General features: G+C 41.6%; 1 pseudogene; it reads left to right on the top strand.

The window, feature by feature from the left end:
- The first annotated feature begins 496 nt into the window (after positions 1 to 496).
- LOC147724949 (uncharacterized) lies at positions 497 to 1,257 on the top strand (annotated as a pseudogene).
- Positions 1,258 to 7,936: the final 6,679 nt, after the last annotated feature.

Here is a 7,936-nt window from a genome sequence, read left to right as displayed (position 1 = left end):
GAATAAAGAACTCTCAAGAATACAAGAAATACTTGATGTGATCATTACTGTTTACCCTACCAGAGATAACAGTTTCTAAAAACGTGTAAGTGGTGCACCTTGACCTTTTTCAAATCTGATGCAATGTGTATTTAGAGCAAAATCACTGAAAAATAGCAGGTTTGCGTAGAATCATTCAACCCCAAAACTCTCGCATCAATTATTCGCTGCACCCTCCCTCAAAATCTCAGCTTCCTCTTTCTATTGCTCTCTCTTGTTTAGTTTTGTGAAAGTACCTGACCATTTTCTTCCATTTTTTTTTCTCATCCACAGCTCTGTCACCACAGCACTGGTCAACTCTGCAACTCCACGGCATCCACTTCTGCAATTTTGTCAGAATAATTATTCAGCAAGGTGTGTGAGGAAAGTTTGTCTTGGTGATTGGTTCTGTACACACATCAGAAGGTTTATTGTATGGGTAAAACAAGCTCTGTGTAAGTGTCAGAAGATCCATGCAATGGAAAGATTGCACCCATGTAGAGGGAGCCAAAAATCCTTCTGTCGGAGGTCTGAACTGGCAAATCATGAACGAATTCATACTGGGGAGAAACCATACCAATGTACAGTGTGTCATAAAAGTTTCAGTCGAAGCACTGTTCTTAACGTGCATCTGAGAATACATACTGGGGAGAAACCGTACCAGTGCACAGATTGTGACAAAAGCTTTACTCAGCGGACGGCTTTGTTATATCATCAGAGTGTCATATGGAGGAGAGACCATTTCAGTGTGATCAATGTGAGAAAGGCTTCACTCGGAGATCAGATTTGGTAAAGCATCAGCGAATCCACACTGGAGAGAGACCATACCAATGCAACAAGTGTCAGAAAAGCTTTGCTCGGAGGTCAGATCTGGTCACACATCAGAGGATCCATACAGGGCAAAAACCATATCAGTGTACAGAGTGTCAGAAATGCTTCAGTCAAATCACAATTTTAATAAATCATCAGAGGATCCATAGTGGGGAGAGACCGTACATTTGTGACAAATGCGGGAAAAGCTTTACCCAAAGTACAAATCTGAATAAACATCAGAGGCTCCATGATCAGAAGCAACCGTACCAGTTCACAGAGTGTGGGGAAAACTTCACTCAGAGGACAAAAATGGTAAATCATCAGAGAATCCACACTGCAGACAATCTGTACCAATGTGCAGAGTGTGAGACCAATTTTAGTCAGATATCTGATCTGGTAGAACATCAGAGAATGAACACTGGGTAAAGAAAAAGCTCATAATTATGGCTGTGGTTCTAAAGGTCTGCATCCTGGCTACTCTTTTAATATACAGAGAGTTGCAAGGTGCTAAAATACCTAGAGATGCAATTTGTGATCTAATACATGTAGAAACAAGTAAGCAAATACTCCTATTACTGATAGGTGCAACAGGTTATGAAAACCTTACATACAGATTAGGCTGCCCAGGGAGATGGCAAAATTCAGACTTAACAGATAAACAATTTTTTGCACAATACTAGTATTACAAAGAGGGCTTGCTGCCAATTGAACAGATTAAGGGTGGCCACTATCTAAACAGGCAATAACTGAAGTTCAATCCTGCCATGATGTTTGAGCAAAACAAAGACCATCTTGGAGACATAATCACTGCTAAATTTGCCCAGTCTTAATTCACTAGTTAGTAGGTTTTTTTGTACTTTTCACAATGCCAGTCAGTCAGTCAAAATACTTTATTGCGATAACTTAATATCATACAAAGACAATGGCATAACATCACAAACAACAAATACAATGAGTAAAAACAATTAAAAAACATTTTAGTTAAAATCATTGTACTCCATGTTACATTTTCACAATGCATTTGTTTTAGGGCATAAATGGCTTAGTCCTTTGACAGGCCTACCATATTCGTGACTCTCGGGTGACATAGTTCATTGTGGGCATGGCCACCAGATCCATGTGGCGTCTGGGACAGGTCTGGACAGGTTCACGTTCTTGAGTTGACCTTAAGTTGCATACTCAAGTGTAACTTCTACTGTGTACAATCAAAGGAACAGTGGACTGAATAAATAAGCTTCCAATGATTTGACTTAGCGCAGTGGCCAAGTTACCAGCTTTTCCCTTCACATACCTTGGGTCTGTTGTGTCTCTTTATTTTTACCTCACATTGCTGTGTGCATTTACACACCCATCATCTTTTGTTTCAGGAATGTAACATAAAGTCACAGTCAAAGGGCCCTAATGGATTTGTCAAATCAAGTACCCAGAAATCTTTACTTCTCTAAAGAAATGTAGTTATAGAGATTGGGCAACAGCTGAGACAGAAGAGATCACCCTTTTTCTGTCAGAATGCTCCATTTTAGGAGTTCCTGATAAGCATCTTATGCATCACCGTAGGGAAGCATGGGGGATGGTTGAAAATGAGCATCCATTTGGGGAATGAAAGAACAGATCCCTCTTTTTAGGTTCTTCGACTCCACACAAGCTCTCTACTCCAGATCCTCCCCAGTCCTCTATAGACCTTGTGGTCCTCAATGGCACCATGTCCGATATGGCACCTGCACAAGCACAAACCATTCAGAAAAACAGGCAAGGAAATACTAGATCAGAAGAGAGGGAAAGGGAACTAGCAAACCATTTCTTTCACTGGAGCCTAACTTGTACTCACTGCTATTCTTCTAACATGTGCGATTGTTGATTCCTCCCACTTTTCTCTTACTTCTGTCCTCTTCGCTATTCCCCATTCCATCTTCTTTTGTGTTCTCTTTTACCTAGGTTCCCTCAGTTCTTCTACCCTCTCTCCGCTAACACCCAACACTGCCCTCCTGTGACTGTTGTATCTCCCTACATCTTTTCATTCTAAAGTTTTCCTTCAACCCCTCTCACATCTTCCTTTTGTCTTCAGTCCCCTCCCATCCACTTGCTACTTTCATTTCCATGCTGTTTCCTTCCTTCTTTCCCTCGTTCCTCTTGTCATTCTTTTATTTTTCTCCATCTTCCATGGCCTTTGATCTCCTCCGCATACTCAATTCTCATCCTTTCTTTTTTCCCCATATTTGTCCCACTTGCCCTCTCTCCTTGAACCCAGCCCCTCTCCCTATCTTTTCTGTCTCCAGGTTCCTGTCTCTCCTTCTGTTTCAACTGTTTGTTTTTCCATCCTCTTTGGCTTTACTTCTTTCATTGCTTTCCTGTATAAATCCACTATTTTTCCTCTCACCCTTCTTTTCTTCAGTTTTCTCTTCCTCATCCACTCTCTTCTCTCAACGTTCTTCTTCAGTTTTCGCTCTGTTACTTTGCTTTCTTTTCTATATCCCCTTTTCACAATCTCTCATTCCTATGTTTTTGCTAGACTCCTCCCTCATCTTCTCTCCGCATTTCTTACTTGTATCCTTTCTCCCCCATCTTCTCTCTCCTTACTCTAGTCTGTCCACAGTAATACCCTCCTATTGTTTATCCCCACAGCCCCTTCTGCCTCCATTCTATTGCTTTTCCCTTCATTGCTCTTTTCCTTTCTCTTTTTATTCTACCTGTCTTGTATTTTCTCTTTCTTTTTCTACTCTCCAACCTCTCTTTTAAGCTCCCCTTTTCCTTCTCTCTCCTCTACCCTCTCTCCTTCCTCCACCATTTTCTGTTTCCTTTCTCCATTTTCTCAATTCTCCCTCTCAACCCTCATATTTCCTCCTATAGCTATGCTATTTCTTACATCTTAGCCTCCATCTATTTTCCTTCACCTTTCTTCTGCTCCTTTTCCCAACACTCAGCCTCTACCCCATCACCACTCTCTTATACTAGCCTTTCCATTCTAACCATGTCTACTGCCATACTTTCACACATCAAAGCATCAATCATCTCAGCCACATTCCCAGACACCTGGAAACATGCCACCATTACCCCCGCTGCTCAAGAAACCCTTCGCTGAACCAACCCTGCTCGCCAACTACAAGCCCATCCCCCTGCTACTCTACCAGGCCAATGTCCTAGAGAAGCTAGTCAAACTGGTGCCTCACCAATCACCTCAGCAACTACCAGCTCCTCGGTGCTACCCAATCCAGTTTCACTCCCAACCAGAGTACAGACACAGCACTAATTGCCGCCACTGATGACATCTGCATGCTAGCAGACAGAGGGGAGACAGCGGCTTTAATTCTCCTTGACATCTTGCCTGTATTCTACACCCATCTTATTCATATTTCTGCACGATATCCAAGGACACACCCTCCACTGGATATGCTCTTTCTTAACAGTCAGAACTCAAGTTGTCAGCCTGTCACCTTACTCTTTGGAAGCTCACAAACTAATATGTGGAGTGACTCAAGGGTAGCTCCTTGGCCCCACCCTCTCCAATGTCTGCATAATCTCTCTGGTACAGAGACGATACTCAACTGATTCTCTTCCTCTCAGACACAAACCCCAGTGCAAGAAAAAAGTTCACCGCATGCATGACTGAAGTTGCTAAATGAATGAAATCCAGCTGTCTCAAACTCAATACCGACAAAAACGAAGAAGTGATCTGCTGCAACAACACCTCACCATGAGACTCCAGATGTTTGCCAGCCAAACCCGGACCCAGACCCAGCACCCATGTCAGGGACCTCGATGTCTTCATTAACAGCAAACTGGGCATGGCCATGCAAATCAGGGCAGTCACAGCATCCTGCTTCCACACCTCGAAGATGCTGAGGAAGGGTTTAAAGTGCCCCCGCCCCCAACCACACCAGGAGATTAGTCACTCACTGCCTCATCACCAACAAACTAAACTAAGGGAGGACCTTCTATGCCAGTATCACCAAGCAGCTAACCAGAAGACTACAAACCATCCAACCTCTGCAGCAAGGCTCATATTCAACCTACCATGCAGAACTAACATACCACAACTCGCAGAGCTCCACTGGCTCCCAATACACAAATATACGCTTATTTCAAACTCCTCACACACACATTCAAGTCGACCTAGGTCTGCGTACCTAGACAGCTGAATAACCTTTCACCAAATAAGCAGACACCTCTGCCCCACCAGTCCCCTACTTGCACACATCGCTCGCATACACAGGAACAGATCTGGAAGCCAGTCCTTCTCGTACATCTCTCCTTTAGTGTGGAATCACCTCCCTCTTCTCATCAGAGACTTCTCTTCCTTTCTTGAATTCTGGATGAAGCTGAAGACCTGGTTTTTCGGCTAACCCTTCTCCCTCATGCAACCTTGGCAGGCTAAGTACTCACTTCTGCTCAGTGCCAGGATACACTCACTGGTAATTAGTGTGGCAAACAAATAGACATAACATATAGCCCTTCTTGTTCTCACGTTCCTTTGCTCTTCTCAGTATCCCTTTCCTCTGGCATTTCTCCACATTTCATTTCTATCCTCTCTACTTCCGTTCTTTTTCTCATCTCCAGGACCTCTCATACCCTGTTTCCCTTCCTTGCTTTCTTTTGTTCTCTGCCTCCCTTCTCTCACTCCATGTCCTCTTCCTCCTTTCTTTTTCTATCCCTTCTCCTGCCTCTCCTATTTTTTCTCACTGCCTATATTTCTTATTTCTCCAGGTTCCTTTCCCTCGCTTCTCTTCTTTCTTTACTACCCCATGATCTTCTGATTAGTAACAAGCAGATACTAAGCGTATAGGATAGGTAATGAGACATTATGTGTTTACTTTTCAAAGTATTAATCCGATTCAGGCAATTGTCAATCTGTTATTAATTCATTGTGCTGACTTGGCGTGCTGCTCTATATTGTAGAATCCAATGGCATGTTATCCCTGTTGCAACTTTAGTTGATGTTTTTCACCAGCTAGAATCAGAACAAGCATTTGCAATGCAACGGTCTCGCCTTTAGGACCTTAAAAGTATTTATTATCCTTGGTGTTATATCTACTCTTCTCATTTAGCCTTACACAACTGCTTTAGTGCCTTAAAAGGGTAGTATATAAATACCATACTAAAATACCATGTTTAAAGCGGTGGAGGCTATTGATAATGTGTAGATTAAGGGAACAGAGACATAAAACAAAGTGAATATAGTTTACTGCTCAAGTTGTGAACTCTAGAAGCACTATATTTATTTTTAAAAACATGACTACAAAAATGCATTCTTCCGAATACTCAAAAGCCTTTAGGACGTTGAAAGTGTTTAGAAGCTGCTGACAGTGGACACCGGCGCAATTTTTAAAGTGCGGTAATTTGCAGTTGTTGAAAAAAAAACGATTTTTAAAAGATCGCATTTTAGAAACTTTGAACTATTGGCATTGTAAATGACAATGGCTTTCATTAGTGCAGGTTGTTTAAACAAATAAAAGGCATTGTCATTTACAATGCCAATAGATCAAAATCTCGCAATTTCGAGACCTATTGCATTGCAAATGCTTATTTACTTACGTTTTTTGTTTGTAGTGAAGTGGATGGATGTTATTTGTAGTGGAATTGTGTGGTTTACATTTGTTTACAATTGTGGAATTGTGTGGGGTGTAATAGTGTATTTGCGTATTGTAAATAAGTGGGATGGTGAATTGATAGGTGTGAGAGTTGTATAAAATAGAAAGTAAGAATGAAAGTGATAAATACTTTGTGTATGAAGTGGTGAATGAACTCTAGGTAGAGTAGTGGAAAGAGTGTGAGAGAAAGAGAATGAAGTGGAGAGAAGGTTACAGACACATAAAGAGGCTAAGCAATATGAGTAATGCAGGATCAGTCAGTGTGTTTGTGTGTGATGGAATTATGTGGATAGTGAGTATGTGGTATTAAATGTAGTGGACTTTTATGTAATGGCATTGTGTGTCGTAGAGTGGCACGTATTGAGTGGAATTATGTGGCATGCCATTATTTGGACTTTTGTGGGGTGGATTAGATATATGTGGTGTGTAGGGGAATTATGTGTTGTGGAGTGGAATTGGGTGTCGCGCAATGGAATTGGGTGGAGTTGAATTGTATAGTACTGAGTGAAATGTAATTAAGGTTGTAACAAAGAGTGGAGAGGTGTGGTGCAGCCAGTGCAGCTGACTTCGGTGCACAGGGTTCACGGTTCGATCCGCGGTTACAGCAGCAGCTCAGCTCAGCACCATGCGACTGGGCAATAGGTCACTTAATGTCCACGACGGCCCCCAGCGCCTTGAGACCCGTAAGGGTGAGTAGGTCGCACTTTACAAATACGGATTTACATTTATATTTACAATAATCAATGCAGCAAGTGGTTCAGTACTACACGTTTGGAACAACCCTTCAAAATTCACGTCTGACACCAAAACTCTTACCACATATGCCCCTCTTTAAACCTATGCTACACAAACAAAGTACAATAAATGGAGTAACCTCATCCAAAAGCAATTTGGTGTTTTGAAAGGGGTATAGGAAACTACACAAATATAATAAACAGTTTGCTACACTTATTAATACCTCAAGATCGAGGGCTCAACAATATGAAGTTAAGAAACCTAATTTCAGGGAGACTTTAGCAAAGCATTATCACCATCTATGCCAAACCAATTTAATTATGTGGCGAACTAGTTCCAGGCAATTTTGCCCCAGAATTGTCACTCATTCAAATTCCAAACTGCCACAGAGGTCCACATTTTTTTAAGTCACTGATTCCAAAATGATGCCAAGCACAATGTTCACTCTATGAGTGACTGTCAACCAAATACAGCCAAATCTCAAACCTATTTAACAACCACAGACATGTTTTTTTTCATGTGTGGGAATTTGTAGTGATGCAGTTCACATATTTCGATAGAAGTGAAACTTGAGCGGAGGCAGCAATCAAATGGCATCTAGGGAACAGTAAGTACAAATTTAAGTATAAAAGGATCCATTCAAATATGCAGTAGAAAATACTTTGAGTACTAGAAGGTAAATGAACACCTGTGTGGGTCTTCTGCAAGGTAGTTACCCCAACCCATATGGGCTTGACAGCATCACACAAACAAAGATTGCCTTTCGATTATGACATTATGCTAAG

This window comes from Lissotriton vulgaris, chromosome 4_1 (genome assembly GCF_964263255.1).
Source record: "Lissotriton vulgaris chromosome 4_1, aLisVul1.2, whole genome shotgun sequence".
In the NCBI taxonomy this organism is placed as follows: domain Eukaryota; kingdom Metazoa; phylum Chordata; class Amphibia; order Caudata; family Salamandridae; genus Lissotriton; species Lissotriton vulgaris.
This window is presented reverse-complemented; position numbering and strand designations above follow the sequence as displayed.